Source organism: Centroberyx affinis, unplaced genomic scaffold (genome assembly GCF_046629955.1).
Source record: "Centroberyx affinis isolate AG114_WGS23_722 - 3 ecotype Tasmania unplaced genomic scaffold, CSIRO-AGI_Caff_v1 ptg001246l_1, whole genome shotgun sequence".
In the NCBI taxonomy this organism is placed as follows: Eukaryota; Metazoa; Chordata; class Actinopteri; order Beryciformes; family Berycidae; genus Centroberyx; species Centroberyx affinis.
The window spans coordinates 281,864-306,266 of NW_027279757.1; positions in this window are offsets into that span (position 1 = coordinate 281,864).

Here is a 24,403-nt window from a genome sequence, read left to right on the forward strand (position 1 = left end):
TTACGAATCTTTAATTGGCAGCCACAGAATGCTCTACTGAACATTTTCACAGGTCTATTGGAGGGTTTGAGGATCATTTTAAAAACAGTATCAGGAATTGATACATATTATACCGATCTAAAATGTGCCTTTATACTTTTTGCTCAGATAGAGCAAGCTAGAAAGCTATCAAACTCTCTCTAACCATAGGACAGTGATTCTCAACCTTTTTCATATCAAGTACCCCTAATTTAGTCCACATTTGGGCCACGGAATTTGTCTCTTGAACCCAAATCTGAGAAAATTTTTATTGTCAGATATGATTTTGTCCAGAATTCCATGACTATCTGTACTGTAGGTACAGATACCCAACTGTGTTAGCGTATTGTAAATTAAATAATGGTGAAGTTTGACAATTCATCAATTTGCTGGGGACCCCCTGGAACTCCCTCAAGGACCCCTGGTGGTCCCCGGAGCCCACGTTGAAAACCACTGCTCTAGAGGCCCCGGAGCATTAATGCATCGTTATTTTTTTTATTATTTTTTTGCCATAATGATAGTGTATGGGACAGACACGATTTAATACAGGAGATCTTGAGAAACTTCACAATTCTCCTAGCACATTTTGTCTCAAGGTAGGTAGCTCATACTCTGCTTTTTTACATGCACATATTTAGAAATGCATAACTTTTGGAAGTTTCTTGAGTTTCTTGAGGATTCTTGGAGCATTTTTGGATTGCATTTTGAATAAACTCAGGCTCAGTATTTTATTCATCAAAACATGCATGGATGCAAGTGTCTGGGTATGATGTATGCACAAGGTTCTTTGGCAGGACCGGAATACAAAATACTGGAATATCTTGGAACACAAGGGTCTTCAGTGGAAATCACAGTGGGATGGAGCAGTTACAGGCACACAGAGATGACTTCTAATAAGGCTTGTATGGAGTCGGCTCACCACTCTCTGCAGAAATGTCACAAGATAACACAAAGTGGCTTTGACACAAAATAAACAAGGTGATCTTCTCCAACGGTGTTTTCATCTTTATGGAAATTGGGTTTGTCTTTAGAGGAAGAGACAGAATTTAAAGACGACCTAATATTTTAAGAGACATGCAATTACCCCTCAAAAAGTATTCTTGACTGCTGTGGAAACCATGTTATGGTTTCGATCAGACACAGGTAATTTTGAAAAACATTAAAATACAGATCAAATTTGCCCTCTGACTGTTAAAGGCAATGCAGTTCTTATCCGTTGCTATCATCACAGAAAAAGTGTCAATTGAAAGTTCCACCTCACTATTATAAGAAAAGATCTTATTCCAGAAAGTAATCATGATCTGCTGAAGGTGCCAAAAATCATAGAGGAAGACCTAATTTGCCTCCTGGAATTTCTACAGGCACAAAAAGGTGTAAAAAGCCTATCACAGGGCAGCATTATTATGTATCTTATTATAAATCTGCCTAAATCACAAAGTGGGGCTGCAGTAGAGAAGAGCGTCCCATCCCCACTAATTGAGACCCTGCAGATTTGCCTTATTTACCAAAATGAAATTCTGGTGTTGGGTATGGACACTTCTCTGCCCACAGTAAGTGACAAATCAATACTTAAGAGTGGAATACAGACTCTCTTAAACAGCAGTGAGCAGTGCTTCATCCAGAGAAAGCTGGACTCATCAACGTTAGATCTTTTCCTCTCTTGTCCCTTTGGTTTCCTTTGGTTTCCTTTGGTATGAAGCATCACAGACCGGCTGGGTTGGTAAACATGAGCGTGCTGTGTGCAGTTTACTCTGGTTATTGAAGTTCAAACAGTTTTCATACGGTTACTTCTCACTGCTATGTGGAGCCGCCAACAAGTGAAGTTGCAGCTTTAAAGGTAGGCTACTCTATGTAATATTTTCACTATAATCTCCTTTGAATTCCTTAGTTTAGTTTTCTTTTTAAATTACTGGCATGGTACCTTTACTCTGTGTTTTAGTTTACAGACTCCCAGAACTAAATAATGGTTTTATTCAAGAATTTTCTGAACTCCTGGCTCTTATCATGCCTCGGTACTTATTCTTGGTGATTCTTGGTTTGTTGCCGTTCACATTCCCTTGCCACTGATTTTATGAATCTTATTGAGTCTTTCAATCTCGTCCAATCTGTTAAAGGTGCTAGTCATTGTAAAGGTCACAGACTTGATCGGGTGCTTTCCTCTGGTTTCTCCCTCGATGAAACTATCAATGTCTGTGTGTCTGATCACAATGCATTTGTTCTATTACCACCCCCTGTTGCCAAACCCTGTGTGCATGTTCAATGTCCCATCTTTAACTCAAATTCTGCTACCAGATTCTGTGAGGCTTTTTCAGCTGCCCCTAATTAAAATTTTACTGTACAACCTGACACTAGCACTGATGAGCTGGTAAATAATTTTAGCAGTCATTGTATGACCATTCTTGATTCTATTGTTCCTTTCAAAGATAGAATGACCCTACAATGGCTAAATGACCACATCCGGGCCATAAGAAGAGCTCATAGAAAAGATGGGCATAATTGGAAGGCCAATAATCTCCAAGTCTCCCTCGACATTCTAAAAAATCGAATGCAACAGTACCAGACAGCGGATAAGGATGCAAGGTTGTGCTATTTCTCATATCTTATTACAAGAAACTGCCACAACTCCAGGATCCTTTTATAAAGTAATTGATTCTGCCATTAGCCCCCCACCCAGTCTAAATATTGACAATTCCCCTGATAAATGTCAGGAATTTTTCTCCAACAAGGTGGAGGACCTCAGTGCGCCAGATTTAACCTATAGACCGAGACCTTTCAATTTCCCCCAACATTCATGCTGTTCTGTAAAACCGATTACTCTTTACTACTGCACGTTAGATATTATCCCCACCACATTTTAAAGGGGATACTTGGTCCTGATATTTTATCCGCCCTTGTTTTTAGTAATTATAGACCTATTCCCAAATTACCCTTTCTATCTTAAGTCTTAGAGAAGGTACTTTCTATCCAGCTAATATCTTTTATGGATCACAGTAACCTCTTTGAGGAATTTCAGTCTGGTTTTAGAGCCTGCCACAGCAGAGAAAGTGCCCTTGTAAAGGTCACAAATGATCTTCTCCTGGCAGCTGACACTGGAGAATGTTCAATATTAGTCCGTCTTGATCTCACCTTTGAAACTGTCAACCATTCTGTCTTTCTAAATTGCCTTCAATTATGGGTTGGCATCAATTGACACTGCACTAAATTGGTTCCGCTCTTACCTTACCAATAGAACCTTTTCTGTCACTAGTAGTAATGCATCATGATGTGGTGTCCCTCAAGGGTCAATTTTAGGTCCCTTACTGTTTTCCATATGCTACCACTTGGTCACATTATTCACAAGCACAATATTTCTTTTCATAGTTATGCAGATAACACCCAGCTATATCTACCTCTAAAACCTCATGATCTGACAGTTTAACTCCACTCCAGGCGTACCTTGCAGATATAAAGTGCGGGATGTCTCAAATATGTCTTCAACTAAATGAAAACAACACTGAGATTGTACTATTTGGCCCACCAAACTCCATAACTCAAATCCAGGATAAACCCGGTAGCTAAGCAGCCAGTGTTAAGCCTGCTTCTAAAAAAAACAGGTATTTTATTTGATTCTAACCTCTGTTTTGATACTCAGGTAAGGAGTGTTATAGTTATCACAATCAATGTTGCACCATTTGGGAATTTACTGCTTTTGTTTCTCTTGGGTAGGGGTGCGTATGCAGCACTGCTTGGAACGGAGGTGGAGGCAGTTTTTAGCTTTGTTTTGATTTAGATTCATTCCTCATCTTTGCGCCTGCAGGGGGTGCTACTTTACATAAATCTTACAAGGTATACCTCAAAGGAATTTTTGAAGATATGTCAAGGATCTGGGTCAAATGTCTCCTGTCAGTAGTAGTTCTCTGCTTAACTGAGGCCGCACGTTATTCCATGTTATTTATCAGTCTGAGCCTCTAACTTCGGAGCAACAATGATGATTGCTAAGGTAGAGGGAATTAATGAGGCCATCATTACAATCAGATTTAGGCATTAAGAATTGCAGAGACTAAAATTTACAGTGGATTCAATGACGAATCAGACTACATGTGGCTATATCTGCAAACACTGTTTCTAACCTGTCACCATGTCCAACAAACTGCTGTCTGGTGAATTTAGTAATTAGGTGAAGTGCTTGGTCTCATGTGGATTTTATCTTGGTCCTGTCAATCCTGCATGCATCCATTGTCTATTAGGGGTGTGTGCAGAGATGATACTATTTATATTTGTCTCTGTATGTAGATAAAAACCGAAGTGGGTTCGTCTTAAACCGGGAGTGGGTGTGGTTTAGACTGAAACATGAAAAACACAAAAAATTCTTAGTTTTTCCCCCTTGTAATAATTGCCATTGCTATTGTTGTGATGCTAAAGCATCGAACTTGTGGTTTTACATGTCCTATTAAGTATTAAAACATAATAAACAACCTAGATGTTATGTAACCATAAACACAGGCTTTTATAAACACAGCCACAACTGCATGGCAGACATGGATTTTCTCTGCTTCATGAGCACTGTGTTGCTTGATGCCTAAAATAAAACATCAGCCATCAAAAGAACACTTCTGTTATGGGGTCCAACCTGTGATTATTTCTGATCAAAGGCACTTGAACATGTGACAAGTTGTATTTACGACTTCCAACCTCGGAAGTAGGAACTTACAAGGTGCACTTGAAGGCAGCATTAATCCACACCCAGCCAAACGAGCTCCCCCTTGCAAAGTCTACCAGCAGAGCAGAGGAGCAGGAACAACACAAAGACAAAAACTGGCATCAGTAATGTTAAATTAGTAATCAAAATAATTGGACTATTCCCAGAGCAGAATCTCTCTCTCTCTTTAGCTAAAATTAGACGGGTGTAGATGCCATTCAATCCAATCCATGCTATTAACACAACCTGTTAATACCATAGTGCCATGATAACTCAGTGTTATGGTAACCAAGATAATTGCTGAACAAAATATTTAATTTAGTTAGAAAATATGTGGATGTACAGCGCACCAGCCTCCAATTGTTTCTTGACTATTACCGTACTACCTGGTGTATAAGCTCAGACTGTATTTTCCTTATGCAGGGTTCTTGGGGAGACCAGTGCAGACCATAAATCCCCTAAGCACTGTGCATTACAAAAAGCGTTACACAGGAACAAACGGATGAACACACAGAACTCGGCTCTTAATGAGGTGCATCTAAGCACCTAATAAAAAAATAAAAAAATGAAGATCTCGAGCACTTTAATTTGACATTCTTTTGCAAACCCAAATTCATTTTATACATCCTTTCTTATACCACACATTACAACATACTCAAATGTTTTTGATGACCAAATAATGACAGAGAATGTAATTACATCTTAGCACTGCTATAAATCAGGCATTGTACTCCATCTATTCATAGCCGGGCAGCCCTGCTGACAGAATTGCAGCGGCTTGATTGGCATCTATTCATTTCCCCTAAAGTGGGAACGGGCTAAATCGGAGTCAATCATTGACCCATTCAGGCAGATGGCAAAGACCGCATGATGCAAAGGATTAGCCATCTCAGCCATGGCTTTGTTTACTTCCTGTATTCACAAGCCAGAGCAGTGCTACATAAATTTCACAAGACCATTAATCATTGCATACAATTTTCTCTCCCAACTCCCTCCCATTCAAAGGCTTTCATTTCCTGTTCAATCTCCTCAAGCCTCCCAGGAACCAAATTAAGGGTGGATCATAATGTATTCACACTTGGAGAGAACATCCACCTCAAGGATATGAAGACATCTCATTATTTTAACACAATACACAAGTGAGACAAAACCCCATAGTACTGCCTTAGCGAGTGAAAGATAAGGATTTCATTGTCAACTTGATTGACAGAGAAAATGGATAGAACATCTAATGCTTCAGTAAATATTCATAATCCTTCTCTCTGATAAAAAATGTCCTTTCCAGCACAGTGCCCACTGCTTTATGCAAATATCAGATTTAGGCTTTACCATATAAGATTACCGGTGAGCCTTATCATCTGTTGCACTGCGAACTGCTCAAGCATTTTGTGGTCAGGTATCCCTAAGAAGATGGTTGAATTGAAGTAATAATCTGTGACATTTTCATATAAATACCAGTCCGCTTTGCTACTCTCTATCACCAATTGATATAACAAAATAGTGATTCAACTTGTAGCCAGGTCATGAAACATTTGCTGTTCTAAACATCAGTAAGCAGGAAGAGGTTTCCAGGAATAAAAGGGGTTTGTTTTTTACATTTACAGAAGCAACAGGTTTCGAATAAGTAGAAGAAGAACTGTGTAGTTAGCATGAGTAGCAATAGCTCAAGCAAAGCAATATAGGGGCAGTGTGTCAGGCAGCTAGACATGCCTTTAGCTTGCAACCATATTTCAATCAGGAGACTAGGATGAATGTTCGAATTAAAAACTTTATTCATGACATGAAACAAGATGTAAACTTTGGCGTAAGCTCCATGGAGGAACTCCTCCCTTTCGTGAAGTTAGGAGTACATCTGGGATAGACGTAGGAATTAGGATGTCCCCCCTGGGGAGTTCCTCTGGAGCCTGGACATTGGTGGTGATGGGGTGGTGGAGGGACGAAGGTAAACACAGCGACTGGAATGACAGCATAGGCGGCGCCAGGGAGGGGCTTGGGGGTGCAGTAGCTACCCCTAGGATAGCCATAGCACCCCCCTAGCACCCCCAAGAAATTTCTGTGGTTTATTTAGAAATTTAAATTTTTAATGTGTGAATACTATAATTTATAATTTGAAAAATGAATAAATACATTAATAAAACAAACGATTATTTTTAGACTAAAAAACATAAAGCCAACACAGGTGATCTGATTCGGCCAATGGGCGCAGCACACATTGAACTTTTGACCTTCCACTTCCTGTTAGCCAGAGGCCAGAGCACAATTTTTTGTAGCATTAGCTAAGTTACCATGGATCATTTTTTACTCCATAAACGTCCATGTGTGGAGACTCAATCAAAACCTGGAAACGAGAGTGACTGTGAACCTAATACAGGTGATAATAGGTCTCATGAAGGTGTAGACACAACGCTAGTAGTCACTGACCAGGACCAAGAAAAGCCGGAGGATGGAGATGAGGAAGGGGACCTGCACCTGCCCGCGATATTTTGGTTTACCAGAAAATTTATGACTCTTAGTTGCACTGTAAAATGAAATTGCACATAATGGTAAGTGCATGATTTCTTTTCCTCTGTTGCCTATTATGAATTTAATACATTTGGTGATTGAGGCACAAATTCTGACTCCTTATAGTTATCTCTATGCAATGCTCATTCATATAACATTAGGTCTATGGAGGAATGGAATACTGTTGATTCATTAGCCGAGGTGTTGGTAACTGGCAGCATGAGTTTGTGATCTCAGAATCTGAGGCTGAAATGTGCACAAACCTGTCTCTGTTGTTTGCTGCTTGTGTGCAAGCCCTGTCCGTGGCATAATTGTGTGAAATCTTATAGGAAGAGAGGTGTGTTTATATAGGCAGGCTTGTGAATCTTACATCTATATCCCATGAGCTGAATATCTCACCACAGAATGACATTGTAACTGTTGCGGAGCGGGTACGGCGTATGTGCGCACTGCACGTGTGTCGGGGGTGTTGAAGTAGGAATTACACTGTGGCGACCGGCACATTAATGGGAAACACTAAATTTCAGAGCACCCTCGCTGAGAAGTCGAGCAACCCCATAGCACCAGCAAAAGAAAATCTCTGGTGCCGCCACTGAATGACAGCAGCATATGGCATAGATCTGAGAGAAGAAGAAGACAATAGCATAGTAGGTGACATGTATATACTCCAGTCACTTAGACGATTGGCTCTTTGAAAAAGAGAGGGAAGTGACAGCTAACTCTGATTGGTTCTCTGGAAAAAGAGGGAACGTGTTCATCAACTCTGATTAGGTAAAGATAAAACATGAATGAATGAATGAATGATAAGTAGTCTTCCTGATTGAAATTGCGTAATACTTCACTTCACATTGTTAAAGCAATATTCCACTTGTTGAATCTGTTCACCAACGTGTTGAATGTCAGTTTTCAGGCTATTTCCGTGGCCTCATTCAAATGAATGGGAAGTAAAAATCTGAACGCTACAAACTCGTCCAGCTGCATCTGATTTTGCTGATAAATTTATATTCTGGTTTTCATGGCGGTCAAGTGCCAAATAACCCCCATGTTAAAACTCAGTGGAATATTACTTTAAGCAGCCTACAAGGCAATCTACTTTAACTTGGCCGCCTGGTAGGCTAAATTCCTATCTAGCTGCCTGACAGACTGCCGATGTATTGCTTTGCTTGCTATCAGGCACCATGGTATAGTCTGACATTCTTAAGGCTGCCTGGCAGTGACCTACTGTTATTTTGCTTCCTGGGAGGCTTAATGTGTCAGTAAGACTGCTTGTATTGTTTAGCAGTCTGTAAGCAACACAATACACATTTCTCTTTGTCTTATTTGCTTTGTTATCTCATTATAATTGTCCATGTTATTGTCCATTTTATTGTTTTGTCCCGGCACCTATTGCACACTCAGCTTTCCTGGTGGAGGATCCCTTCTGAATTGGCCTGCCCAAGGTTTCTCCCATTTTTCTCCCTAATAAGGTTTTCTTGGGAGTTTTTCCTTGTCTTCACTGAGGGTCTAAGGTTGGTGGTGCCAGTTATGTTAGGCTAGTTAGGTAGGATTATGTCTTCCAACATGCTATTTTGTGTCTTGTGTACACTGTATTCCATCATTTTGTTTTGTGATTGATTGTTGATTAGTTTTGGTATGTTTGTTCTTTGTAAAGTCCTTTAAGGCATGCCTTTATGATGAAGGGCTATATATATAAACCTGTAGTATCACTATGTACCTGCTACCTTTGAGGAATCAATTATGAAATGCAGTCTGGCCAGCTAATGCTACTTTTTAGAAGTCTGCCCGAATCATTAATATTTTAGCAGTGGCAGAAAATCACTGAAATGTGTGTTCTTGTGCATAATCGCTATTGTTAGGAATATGACAATGACTATTATTATTATTATATTTTAGCAGTGGCAGAAAATCACTAAAAAGTGTTTTTGTGCATAATCAGTGGTTAGGGATATGACAATGACTATTTTCAAGAAGGAATCATGTAAATTACGAGCACTTCAACTAAACTTTAGCTTCCAGGATAATAGTGCCTTCAAAGTTTAGCATCACTTCACTATCGAGCGATAGGAGGCTTGTAACACTAAGATAAAAATTCAAGATGCAAGCTTTGGAGTTTGATTTCATAAGAATGTAGCTTTTTTTATTGGTTCAGGACTACTGTGTGATGCAGTTTGCTGTTGGTTCATTGCAGAAAGTGGGGTGCTGTCAATTGGCAGCCTTGTAGGAGTCCGCTGCCTGACAGGCCTTACTAAGGGAACAATAGTCCCTCAGGCTCTCTGTAGACATTTGTCACTATACTGGCACTACAGTTGCTGTCAATCCAGTGACATAAAAGTACTGGGCATGCCGTTGTGCAGTGCAAAGCACCACAGCAATGACTGCTTATCACCAAAGGTGTCGCCGACAGTATATGCAAAGAAAGTGTCATGTTAGAGTGAAATCTCAAAGTGTGTCTGCTTTGTCTCTGTCTGTGTTATGGGGGTTCATCTGCATGAGCAGCGATCACGTATGTGTTTGATAAGAGCATTCATCGCACCTCTAGAATTAAAAATCAACTGGTGCATGAAATAAACAAAAGACTGAGTGCAGGATGGCTTCTCCTCTCCAGCGATTACCAGGGAATGAAATGCAACATTCATAATCACATAGTGTTGATGCTATTACACCTCACTAACCCTCCATGGCTTAGACTCTATACTCCTGTTGGGAAACCTAGCATGCAGTGGCTCCACCAAGAGTCATAGCACTGTATGAAGAATGATGACTCTGATCCTGGGCTCATAGTCATAAAATATCAAATACTTGGAGAGCTGCTGTCTGTCCACTTTACCTCTTAGAGGATATGTCCAGCAATTTGGGACCTATATATAATTTGTCTCTTAGATACCTGTAGTACAGAGAATATTGGCTCCAGAGTCAGCTGTCGGTTGAAATGGTGAGCTCTGTTGCTAGGCTTCTTGCTGATAATTTGTGACATGGACACTGGAACAAATGTTTTCATGGTTGAGAAATCCATGACTCCTATAGTCCTATAGATGATTAGTACTGAAGACTCCCCTGCGACTCCCCCTTAGTTTTTGTTTTGCTGCTTTAATCACTTTCACAAGTAGATGAATTTTCCTCACAATACAGAAGGAGTTTGTTGCGGAAGAGCAAGAACAAGTACAGTGGAACACGACTCGTGCAGTCCCTTGATATTACTGATAACAGTGAGCTCTGCATTCTCTATCATTCTGCGAGCCCGCTCCTCTCTCTGTTCCTTGTTTACCACCACAACAAATCACACACACACACTCTTTTACTGTCCGAGAGAGAGATCTTGGGAGATTCAGGTTCTAGACAGCCATTAGCTGGATGTACTCAAGGTAGGCGTAATGAGGCAAACCAGCGCTTACTGGTTGTCCATGTTCATTACTGGGCCTCAGTGGAGTTTACTTTGGACTTTCACAATGTTCTGATATCAGGCTTCTGCCTCCTTTTTACCCTGTAGTCATTTTTTCTTTTTTGGGTGGGGGGGGTTTAGGGGATTGAAATTTAAAGCTGCACATGGCAAGATTTTCATGTACAAAATACATCCGTTTTATGAGGAAAGTGGGGCTGCAACAGAGAGGAGTATCCCATCCCCCCTAATTAAAATACCATAGATTTGCCCAAATGAAATTCTGGAGCAGAGAAAGCTGGACTCGACTCACCAATGTTACCAACCAACTCACCAATATTAGATCTTTGGCTTCTTTTCTTCGCTTTGGTAAAATACAATCACAGACTGTAATCATGAGCATGCTGTGTGCAGTTTATTGATGTCATATTATATGATTTCTGGGTTTTGAGGTCTGGAAAAATCAAACAGTATTATTTAAACAGTATTATTTAATCATGCATTTCAAAAAATAAAACAGCCTTGACTGTCTTTGATAACTTCTTTTTTCATCATACGGAGTAATGTCTCATTCTTTGACATTTATTCCCTTCTTAGTATTGATAAGTGGCAACTGAGTTCTTTTTGTAGTAGTGTTCTTTTTTTCATCACTTATTCAGCTTTGCTGTCATTTTGCCTTTGCATTTGCTGTTAAATTCATGTTTCAGGGTTACTTATGAATGTGCATCCATTTTTATTCTGAATGTGTAATGTCAATGAACGTGCAACGTCATGCAGGTAAGATTAGCATATTGCCTTTTTATGAATTTTCATGCACCTTGGATTCACATTTGTGAAATGGTGCAAATGGTGCTGTGATTAAACAATCACAGCACCATTTGCAAACTTATGACCAAATTCATCAGATGCAATATTTAATCACTGAAAACATCTTCTTGGCATCATTATGGGAAGAATTTATGAGAAGAAATTATTATTTCAAAGTCAACAGTACAACTTCAAAGCTACTGATAGATCAAAATACCAACATTTCATTTTACAAGTCTTGTCTCAAAGACCAAATGTTTTCCCTTTCCCTGCCAAGCCAAGCCTTGTTTTCAACAGCTCTCCCGCTGCAGCATCAGTTGCCATCCATATAATGATATATCAGAGAAGCAGGTGAAAAAAGTCCCTCTTGTCTACCATGATTATGGTAGGGCTTTTTCCACCCTAACCTAACAAAAGACAAAGCGCTGTAGAATGTTCTCCATGATTGTAGAAAATCACTATAAATTAAAAGCAATTTTGAAAATAAGAGGCACTTTCTTCCGCCTCTCCAACACTACAGACGCTCTCTGCTTTGCCCCTGCCTGCTTATCTATTTTTTGGCAATATTTTCCTGTTTTTCTGGCTGCAATGCACAAAACTATGATTGGGAGTTCCTGTTAACTACTAATTCTACAGGATTAAAGTGATCAGAGGTCATGATCACCTATTTTCAAACTTTTTCACCATTACACGATGCCTCCTCACACTCTGGAATCACATGCTCAGACTGCCATAAACTGCTACAGAAGATTGCTTTACTAGAAACCAGAACTTTTATATTGTAAAATGACTTTGTGACATACTTCCAATGTCTTCAGTCGGTGAGTTAAAACAGCCTAGAACTCAGGCTCAGAGTGCTAATGAAGTACCAGCATTGAATGATTCCATAACCTTCCCAAAACTTGGTAAACCTGAACCAGTACCAAAGAAATTAACTGAACAGACTGAGTCTGCTACCCACTGGTATAGGCTCGGCCCAAAGCCCAAAAATAAACACACAAATAGACAGCAGACTAATGCAAATAAGAGACTGCAGTCATCCCCGACATTACGGCTGGAAAATAGATTTGAACCACTATTGAATCTGTGAATCAGAAATGGCGACCACTATTGATCATTTGCACAAGGAAGAACGGCGACGGACTAAGGTGCGCACAGGTAAAGGGTTAAAGTCAAAGTCTTGGACGGACAAGAAGCCTGGCCCCCCAGTGGAGCAGACACCGGTGCCGGACATTCTCATTGTCGGAGATGCCGCTATCAGAAACATAAGCGGTAAGATGATCAAAACATGTTGTTTTCCAAGTGCAACGGTCTGTGACATCAGTGAAAAAATCCCCCAAGTACTGTCTGACCACCCAGAAATGAATCAAATCATTGTACATGTGGGGACAAATGATATTCGCAGAGAGCTGTCGGAACTGCTGAAGCTGGAATTCATTGAACTTTTTAACAGACTTGGCAAACTAGAGATTCAATCCTTTATCAGTGGGCCATTACCAACAGGTGACAGAGGAATCAATAAGTTTAGCAGGCTACTTTTATCATCTTAAAAATATAACCAAAGTACGGGGTCTTATGTCAAAACCTGATACACGCTTTCATTACCAGCAGGTTAGACTACTGCAACGGTCTTCTCTCCGGTCTCCCCAAAAAACTCTGGGGCGGTTACAGCTCATTCAGAATGCTGCTGCCAGAGTTCTGACTAAGAAAACAGAACACATTACACCAGTTCTTACTTAGGTCACTGCATTGGCTTCCAGTGTGCCATAGAATTGATTTTCAAATTCTCCTGCTTGTCTATAAAGCGCTAAATGGCTTAGCTCCAAAATACATTTCTGACCTGCTCCTAGGATATGAGCCACCCAGACCTCTGAGGTCATCTGGGACCGGTCTGTTAGTTGTTCCCAGGGTGAAAACTAAATCAGGTGAGGCTGCTTTTAGTAATTATGCTCCCAATTACTGGAATAAACTTCCAGAAGCACTGAGATGTGGTCCCACTGTCAGCTCTTTTAAAAGTCGGCTCAAAACATTCCTTTTCTCTGTGGCCTTCTGCTAAATCATCTGTATGTAGATATGACAGGTGTTATCTTTATTTATTTATTTTATTTATTTTATTTATGTTTTACCTATTTTATACAAAATTATTCATCAATTGGCGTCACGAACAGGATCCCAACAGGGGTCTAGAGAAACTTTGGTGAGTAGTTCATCCGCTCTGACGGGATCCTCAAACCTGTATTGAGAATTGAAGGATTTCTTGAAGTTTATAATTGTAATTGTTTAGATGATCTGTGTATTGTTCTACAGGAACATTTACAAGTCCTATAGGGGCTGTGGGGCCTGCCTATAGGGTGGGGTAAGACCACTGGAAAGACTCTAGGCTCCTTTGAAGAATCCTTCAAAGAATCCTTCAAGATCTCATATAAATTGATTTCCTTTTGAGAGGAAAAATTGAGTGAGTCACTCTCAGAGAAGTTATACTGGCTGACCTGAGGTGTCGCCAGTGTGAGAGTGACTGCTCAATTTCTTTCTTTCTTTTGTTTTTAATGTCATTTAATGTATTTTTTCTGTTTTATGTGAAGCACATTGTATTTGCCTTGTGTATGAAATGTGCTATATAAATTAAAAAAAATTTAAAAAAAGTTTGCCTTGCCTTTCTGAGGCACCATGGAAAATCACTTGAAGCCGCAACAGTAAATCCATGAAAATTGGATGCACAGAAAGTAGGGCTGAACAATTAATCAAAATTTTTTATCGAAATCGCAATATGGCCTACTGCAATTTTCAAAACACAAGAGGCGCAATATTTGTTAAAGGCGAAATGTGTGTCAAAATACCATTTTAAATTAAATATTATCATATTCTACAGACTTAAGAAAACATCTTTGTTTGGTACAGATCCCTGCAAAAATCACACCATAATCATTTTAATACGTTTTTCAATGAAAATGAGAATAATGATGTAAAAATTATCATTCCCTCTAACATCGCAATTGCAATATCAGTCAAAATAATCGCAATCAGTTATTTTTTCAAAATCGTTCAGCCCTAACAGAAAGTCTTGATGAGGTGAAAGATGCTTTGCCAGAGTGAATTCATTCAACAGCCACTTGATATAGACATTGTTTCATTGAGTGAACACAGTCCTAAGTTGCAGCTCATTGTGAAGAAAGATTGAAACTATTTTTGCCAGCACAAAAGCGCATTTTTGACAGCACAAAAATGTATCCATTGTTCTCACCAGAGTTTGATCAATTTAGTTCCAATTCAACAAATTGAGGCAGTGGATATACCTCCGTTTGAAGTACAACAAACTCAGTTTTGAGTGTTTGCAGTTTCACTCTGAATTGCAATGGAGTGGAATTTGTCAATTACAACTTTGGCACTCAGCAGTGTGAACAATCATGATAACATTTTTAAACATGCAGCAGTATTTGTTATCAGTGTGGTCCATAGACCACAACACACCAACATTGTATGCCAGCACCTTATCAGCCATTCATTCCTGTATGGGAGTAAACAGAGCAAGACATAAATGACAGTGAAGTGAAGTAAGCTATTGTGCCATGGAGAGATGTATCACCTTGAAATGCCTCAATGAAGACAGATTGGCTGCTAAATTGGCAAGATAGTAGAGGACAGCATACCATAGTACCTTATCCTCACAAACTGTAACTTGGCTGTATTAAAAAAACATGTGAAGCTTTTAGATATAGTTGCACAATGATTTTAACCCATATTCACTTGCCCAGTTATAAACCAGAAAGCTCTACTCCATAGCTAAAAACCAGAGAACTAAAGCCCTAGTTTGTGTTGACACCAAAAGAAAAAAAACTGGAGCTGTGCTATTGACAATTAATTGGAGATGGACTTTGTGGATTGAGAAAGTTATCTTTTTTTCCATTCAGTTTTATTTCATTGAAGGGCTGACAGAAAATGTGTCAATGTCCCATGTCTCTGCATGCTGTCACTCTGTCCACAAAATCAATCACCTATTTAATGACAAAAGTTTGTCTTGGTTTCACTGCCTCAACTTTTGGAAGAGACTTGATTTTTGTGTTGCGCTCACAAACAGAAGAAGACTAACAGTAAGTGAATTATGTTTAAAGACAGATTTTCCCTTTTGAGGCGTCCCTGCTTTTATTGCAATATAATGGATTTGCCATAACATGATGGAATCACAGGTTTGAAAAATTTGCTTTAATGTAGACATTATAGGTCACTGTTTACCAGTAGAATAGAAGTAGAAGTAACTTTGAAAAAGGTAAAAAAAATAAATTAAAAAAAAGGGGAAATTAAGTTAAGGAAGGGAAGAATTAACACTTTAGAAATGATCATTTGTAAATATTTTCTTTGATACAATCTCTTATCTGACTCAGCATTTCATTATTCATCAAAGTCAGCAAATGAGCGCAGGTAAACAACATTAAATCCTGCATGGCAGGGATACAAACTGCTAAAAGGAGCTTGTATTAAGTTATATGTGTGCAGCAGTGCGCTGTGCCACCCTGCGAACAGAAGCTGTGTAAACACATTTCTCTCTTTCTCTCACTCACTCCATCCTCCATTAGGGGAAATGAATGTCAACATACATTTACACCACTCTGATGGTTTCTTTTAGTGCCGCAGTATCTCTGTGGTGTTGCCTATTCTCCCCGTTGCCTCTGACGTCTGTGTCTGAATACAGTGCCAAGATAGAAATGCAGTCGTTCTAATGTTACAGGGATGCAGCTCCTTAACATGTACAATACCTGTGTGTGTGTTTCTGTACTGATTTTACTGATTGCACCGCTCCAGCATTTGCTTTAAAACCAACCAATTACCCAGTGGATTGATAATCAAATCACCAAAGTCATTTGATTTGCCCTGTAATCCTCTACTTGATAGAATTGATCATTTACCCCAGTCTCCTTTGACCACCAGGGCACAAGGGTAACTGCCTCCAAATCAATGGCTCACTAGAAAAGCACCAGTCTCCAGACTTGATCGTCCCTTCCTCAATTTCATGAACCCTCTTCTTACCTCTTATCAAATTAAGTTGTTGATCCCAGAACTTCTTTGACTGACTTTAAGGTCGGATCGACAATGATAGACAGCATGGGCCTCATCAAGATTGAACCAACTTAAAGGTGCAATAAGTAAGATTGTTACTGTCCCATAGCACAAAACGACCATAATACATCTTTGATAGGGTTTTTTGATCAGTACCAATGACTCAACGATTACTCCGCCAAGTGCTTTCTGGCTTTCAAAGCTCACTATCTGTCCAGCACTCCCCAAAGCTCCCCAGCCACCGGAGCTTTAAGACTCTCCCAAGCGGAAATGGAAGACTGTTCTCAAGCCAAAAAAATAAATGACAATGCAATATGATCATTATTTTATTTCGCATCATGATGTATTACCTCTTCACTAGACATTTCTGTTGGACCTCTGCTCTCATTAGCAAGCTGACTTGTCTCTATTGTGAATATCTGACTTTATTATGCATCGATCACAGGCCACGGTAAGTTGTGCCAGAGATGTTGATGTTGCTGCAAGTCCTACTGGTCAGCGAAAAGTCACAGATTACTTAATGCTCCTCTAAACTCCAAATCTTGGCAAATAGATGAAGGTGGTGATGAAGACTTGTGACAAACGTCAAAATGTTCTGCATTTGATTTTTTTGTTTTTCTTTAGAGTATGCAGGTGACTCCCACAGTTTATGATGTACTCCAATTGAAGATGAAAAAATATGCATAATCAATAATTTTCTAATCACATCCAGGGATTGGAGATGTGTGGGGTTTTATGCTGCAGAATGCATGCACAAAGTGGCTCTATATTTCTTACAGCACTGCCAACAATAGGTGTACAGCACAATGCTCAGCAATGCCTCCACAATTAAATTGCGTCCCTCCTCGGAGCTACGACACTGAGAGAAAGGAGACCGAAAACAGTTTAAACTCACACCTCTATTGATTTATCCTTTATTGCTTGAGATTTATGAATTATTGTAAATCTGATGGTGTCTCTCATAATACTGCCACAGGCTTTTTAAATCAAGCTGACAGGCTTATTATTGAGCTCAGGCACAGAGGGCAGCGTAGCATGGAGGAATTTACCATCCCTGATCCAGCAGGAGAAAATATTACTCCGTGCTCCCTGGTGGCGAGGACTTGTTACATCCCCAAACAATTGCCGTGGTACTCTCACTCAGTCACACCAATGAATTAGCATCGGTCTAACAGTAATCAAGTCTACAGCTGCTCGCATAGACTGTAGATCAATCCCCTCGGCCTTATTGTTGACAGTGCATGATGCAACATATTTAGCACCGCCGTTATAAATATTATTACAATACTGTCACAGCATTAGCCATTACGTGCTCAGGAATATGTGCCTGATGGAAAAAGGGAGTTGTGTGTGTCTCTGTGTGTGTGTGTGTGTGTGTGTGTCAAAATGGGCTCGTATTAAACCACTGCCATTAAGCTCCATCAGTCAGAGGACCCCAGACCCATCTGCACTGCTGGATCCATTTTATAGCAAAGGCCAGACTGAAGGGCAGCAGCAGCACGGAGTGGGGGTCCGCTGTCAATATTATGTCTCAGCACGCCCTCGTTTTTCCTGCTGCACGATTTTATCTGCATGAGGCCGCTGACTGTGGATGAGCATGATGGAGCTGCATTTGCATACATTGCATTTCACTCACAAGTGGCTACATGTTGCATATTAAAACTACAGTAGGTAAGATTTTTGTAGAAAGAAATACACCCTTCTTAGGCTAATTGAGATGCCATAGATTCACCCTGTTTGCCCAAATGAAATTCTGGTGTCCGAATTTAAACTCAAGAGCAAAATTCAAACTGTCTCCCAAACAGCAGTGGACTCACCAACATTAGATCTTTTCCTCTCTCATCTCTTTGGTATCTTTGGTATGAAGCATCACAGACCAGCCAGGAAACATGAGCAAGCTGTGTGCAGTTTACTGACCTCGCCTTACAGGATTTCTGAGTACTGAAGTTCAAAATTTTAAAACATTTACCTCTCGCTGCCATTTGGAGTGCAAATGTGCGAAGATGCCTATTGCAGCTTTAAGTGCTGTTTTGTTTTTTTAAAAGAAAGACTTCAAAAACTATGACAAGGATAAGATGAATGTACTGTTACTTCCCAATGATGACACATCTAACACATCCAAGCACCATTCATGTTAGCATAAAAAAAAAGTGACTCTCTTAAATAACCCATCATGTCACACTCGAAAACGTCCCCATGCAATATAAGTGCTCGTGTTCACTCAAAAGAACAGTCTATGCTGCACGCCTCATGAATAAAATTTTGCTCTCCGTCCTTCCACTCTGTAGTTTATGAAGTATTTTTTAAAACTGCCATTACTCTGAAGTACCTCGTTTTCTAATGTACAAGATTTATCTACTCTATCTCAGATTTATCTCTGGCACTGGAAAGAAAAAAAAGAGAGAAACAAAATGGAAAATGTGTCTGTATTTTAGTGAGCTGCCATTCAATTTTATCAGAACCCCTCGGCTGCCCCCGCAACACTCCACCCTCCACGCCGTTTGATAATATAAATGTTTTTCGCCGCTCATTTGTGAGCTCAGATGGAGATCAAATAGATTCAAATTCTCCAAGATTCATGTTCCAACACGGGCAACACTGTAGATAAGATAAGGCAACACAGAGGGAATAATATTAAACACATTTGGACACAGCTGCAGTCCCTTAACTTTTCATTTTACTCCTTCCTGTCATTGTCCTAAAAATACAAAAAAAGAAAGGTTGTTGTTTTGTTTTTTTTGCTATAGATGAAATCACAAAGGCCAATTTATACTGTGAAGGGATGACAGAAAAATGTTCTATGACTCAATATGGGAGAATACTAGAATTATTTACCTGCTATGAGATAAGTATGGCACTTTTGATTAATGTTGAGGTTTATTCAGTTTATGTGGTTCTACTGCTATGTGCCATGTTTAAAACTATTAATAGATTCACTCACAGCTGTATATCTGTAGAAGGTAGCGGTTGCATGTGATGGGCTACAAATGTGTCACACATAGATACCCAGTATGGGGCTTTCTGTAAACGGATAAACAAAGGCATGTAAATCAATCATTTGTCAGCCTGACAATAAAGAGTTTGCTGGCTTTATTATTTCATTTTACTGAAACACATCCTTCAAACCCTTGGAATATGTACTTCTTGATGTGTTAACAATTTCAGAAGGGTATGTTGAAAATGTACTAATTTCATACTCATGTCTTATGATGTGTTGAATGTTCAATTTTTATTTTAGCTCCAAGTCTTTTTGGCCTTTTGCTCTTTTGCCATCATTGCAGTAAAGGTTTGCAGCTTTTTTTTCTGCTTGGCTAAGAAAAAAATTCATAATTATAATAATTATAACAGCGGTGAAAAAACTAAGCATAAGCTTTTCCAGACAGCTTAATGGGTCACACACTATAATCTTGAGAAAAGAAGATCCCGCGCACACTGCTCTTGCTCAGCATCACAATTTATTGATCATACTAACGTTTCGATCCCTCTGGACCTTCTTCAAAAATATATTAAACAATTCTTACAACAATGATCTTAAATAGATAATGCTCTGCCCATTCTGTGTGCACAGGTGTGGGACAATTATTCTCCTATGGGAGTGTCTCTCAATAACTGACAGTGACATGTGTACACTCTGTCGCATTATAGTCCACACATAAGAAAAAGAAAAGAAAAACAGGAACAAGTGAGACACCACATCACATACTTATATCTATTTACAAAAATATTTACAGAAATTGCATATTTAATGAATGAAAACATTGGCCTTGCAGCTTTCATAGGTCATTCAAAATTGTGCAATCATATGAAATACTTGTATCTTGAGTGCACCATAAATAGGTCTATTTGATCCCTAAGCTCCTTAGAGCTTGACATGCCATGGAATCTCATCGTTCAATCCTTTGGGGGATAAAGTTTGCAAATTAAATATCCAGTATACTTCTCTTCTGTTAAGAATTTCATCAATGTTACCACCTCTCTCTGGCAGAGTCACCTTTTCAATGCCCTGGAACCTGAATGATGAGATGTCATGTTTGAAGTCATTGAAATGTACTGCTATTGGGTAATCTCTATCATTCCTCCTTATGGAGCTCTTGTGTTCACTTATTCTGTTTTAATGAGCGTGGCTAACCCACAAGGACATTTGATCATATAAATTACATGAGAAGTGGAACATGTGATGACATCATTGATAAAATACTTTTTCCCAGTATGAGGATGAGAAAAGAAGTTACATTTGACCATATTATTCCATTGAGCACATCCTCTGCATTTGTAGCACCCATTTGGAAGAGGTTTTAACAAGGTCTGTGTACTCTTTTTCACTCATTTTACATTAGCATGTACAAGGCTGTCTCTGAGATTACATCCTCTTCGATTAGTGGTGGTTCTTTCAAATCCATGGACGTTGCTGGGTCTGATGATAATAATGTTTTTTTAATAATAAAACCCAGTCTATGGCAGTTGGGGGTATAGGTTGTACTAAACATGATGGAGTATTTCTTTTTCTGTGGGGGATTCTTTTGTAACAATTCATTTCTTGATTTCTGCAAAGCCATATGATAGGCTCAGAGCTCGGAGCTACAGTACTGCCCATTGAACAACCATTCACCTGAAGATAATAATCCTCTTCAAATTTGAAATAGTTACATCTTAACACAAATTCTGTCAAATTTAGAATAAATTCATTAGATGGACTGTCATTAGTTTGACGATTTTATCCCAAGTAGTGTACTAATGATGATAACCATAGACTGGGTTCTGTTATTAAAAAACATTGGCACATATTATCATCAGACCCAGCAATGTCCATGGATTTGAAAGGGTGCAGGATCTTCTTTTCTCAAGACTGAAGTGATACTTTCCAACGCACCTGCATCAGAGATAGTTGGATGTGCAAATATCTCTATTAAAAAAAATTGTCACACACTATAATAAAACATATCTACAACAATACATAGCTGTATGCTTTAAGTGAGGCGTAATCATGTTGACTTTTAGAAATGTGCTGCTATTTTCTAATGGGATGATTCTGCCTGGTTCTGCCTGTTTTGCTAATTACTTAACGTGGGGAATTATATATGAAATGTCTATTCAGTCACTGAAAAGCCTGCTGTGTGCATAAGAACCACTCTGTTCGTTTTCCCTGGGTCAGCCACATTGTTGGGGGGTACTCTCGCTAAATGCTGATGGGACCAAAGCAGTGGCTACAATCCCATTTGAGCAGTCACTGGTACTTTGCATTAAATGCTTTTCAATCTGCTGGAGATCACATTAGGCGCCTCTCTCTTATCGACTCATCTAAAGAGTTTATGTCCTCATCTAATTAGGACCAATGCTTTCTTAATAGCGCGATGCTTAGGCTGAGTTATTTCATAAGTGTACAGCGTGGCTAACGGTCCGCTGCGCACTGCTCAGAATGATATTTTAATATTACCTCGTCCGACTGTGTCAGATCGTGGCAATAACCGTGACAATTGCCGTGATTGTCACGGAAAGTGTGATGATTACAGCGGTGGTGAAAATCATCACCATCATCGTCATCGGTGTTGTCGTCTTCATTAACTACAACACAATGTCATTTTTTCTATCCTTTGTGTCGACTTCGACCTTGGCGTCCCTCCTTGGAAAAGTGTCACTAAAACCCATTGTGTCGTCTCTCCACAAGTTAGGTGTTGTGTCCAAGAATGAGCAGCACCGCAGGCTCGTAGCAGGCAGTGCCAGAGTGCATCCCCAACCTGGGAGGCTCAGTGAAGTTGACAGGATCAGGGTTCAGGCAGATATGAGACGGGTCCAAGGTGTCTACGGCCAAGGCCTGCCGCTCAGCCTGTCTCCGCGTGTCGCGAGGGCAAAGCCTCTTATTCAGACGAGGGAATGAAAGATGGGGCTGAGATGTTTTATGCATGTGAAAGCAGGGGAGGCATCGGCACTAACAAGCCAAGTCACTTTCGCAGGGTGACGCGTCGGCCTGTCTTCTCCTTTCACATATGATAGAGTCAACCCCCCGTGCGTCAGTGCAGGGGAGTGCTTTCCTTTTTTTGTTAAAGTAATAATCTGTTTAACACTTTCATCTGAATAAATGGCTGTTTGGCTTTTCTCTGTCGTCGATGGCTGTAACACAATAGTGATTCAACCTATAGCCAGTTCATGAAAGCTTTTACATTTGCTAGTCTAAACACCCGGAGTCTGGTAGGTCTTTCCTGGGAAAAGTGATGCGTTTCAAGTATGTTTGGAATAAATAGAAGAGCTACTGTTTGAATTGTTGCCGGTTTATATAGTCCACAATTGTTTATATTCTATTTTATCTTCATTTTTATTTTTGTGCCTATACAACAACCCAATTTCCCCACAGGGATCAATATTGTTTCAGCATATCTTATATGAAGAACTGGGTAGTTAGCATGAGCAGTGGCTGAACAGGCAAAGAAAAGAGAAACTCAACCTGCATCAACAGAAAATCCAAGGAAAAAGACGTCACAGTACTGGACACACTGTTTGATTGACAGGTGATCTCTGGGAAGTGCAGTGCAGAAACAGCACAGCAGTGATTTCTTAGTACCAAAGATGGAGACTAAATAAAATTTAAAAAAAGAAGAAGATCTTGAGGATTACCACTTTAACATTGTTTTTTATGAGATATGAGTTATAAACAATGGAGACAGCCACCCAGATTATGAGTTGTTGACACAAATTTTGCGAACATTACGTTCCTCCACCACAAACTGGATTATGTGACAATAGCATGAATTGGACACGCCATTTTCACTGTCACATGAAAGGGTTAGCTAACGATTATGTTTAGGCAAGTAAAACAATGTTGGTTAAGGAAGGGTTAAGGTCAGGGTTAGGTTTAGGCAACTAAAACAATTTGGTTAAGGTTAAGATAAACCTGCAATAAGCAATTTGTAACCATCTGTAACCAATCCTGAAACTAACGTGTGCTACGTGGAGATTTCCGTGAGATGTAATGATATAAACAAATAGCCACACACGCGGACCAGCTGTGTCGCTGTTTTCTCCTCTTTCCTAAAGCTTGTTGTCACGTTCGGCCGAGTCGTACCTTTTCCTCTCCTCGCTCTCCCCCTCCACTCGCTGAAAAAAAATTCTGGTAATGGCGGAATCGATGAAGCGAGCGAGTAAACGTTTAATTTAATTTAATTTAATAAGTAAATAAATCTGATTGGCAGTTTCATACATAATAATGTCAAGTGAGTTCACAGGGCTGCCAACTCTCACGCATTGACCGTGAGACTCACGCAATTTTATCACACAAATTCATAAACGTTGCGGCGCGAAGACAGAGCAGCACAGCGCAACAGAGAGTTACTCAGACCATCTGAATAGCGAGAAATATACACAAATCTGTTATATTGTAATTTATTCCCATGCATGCTGCTCAGAGTAATCTCAGTCAGCGGCTCTTCTGCGTCTCTCCCTCTCCTCTCGCACCGTGCGCACACAGGCAGGAGTGAGAGTGAGTTACCATGGTTACGGGGACGCTCTGTGTCTGTCGCTGTGAAACTTTCTCGCGATTCCCAATAATAGGTTTTTAGGTTAGTATGCCTATGCAAAATCTTGAATGTACCTCAGTGCTGAAATCTAGTAATATAACATAATTTTACATTTTTGGTTAATATTATACAGGGTTGCTGTTTCTTGACTTACTCCAAGAGGTTAGGTGGTGTAGAAATTCAGGAAATTTGTTTTAAAGAGTAACTAAACCCCAAAACCACTTTTTTCAACTGAAAACTGCTGTATTTGGGTATTTAGTACTGTTGTTGATGGATTCAGGTCCAAATTCTAACCCTAACCCTACTGGTTGAAACCCGACTATTACAACTAAATTTTGCTATTGGCTGTTGCTATTGGCTATTTTTTTCTGACCGCCCCCCACCAATTATTATGTACGTGCTTAGTGTAGCTTTAAGGTCAGGTTGAATACGAAACACTTAAGCTAACAATTAAGACTTCAC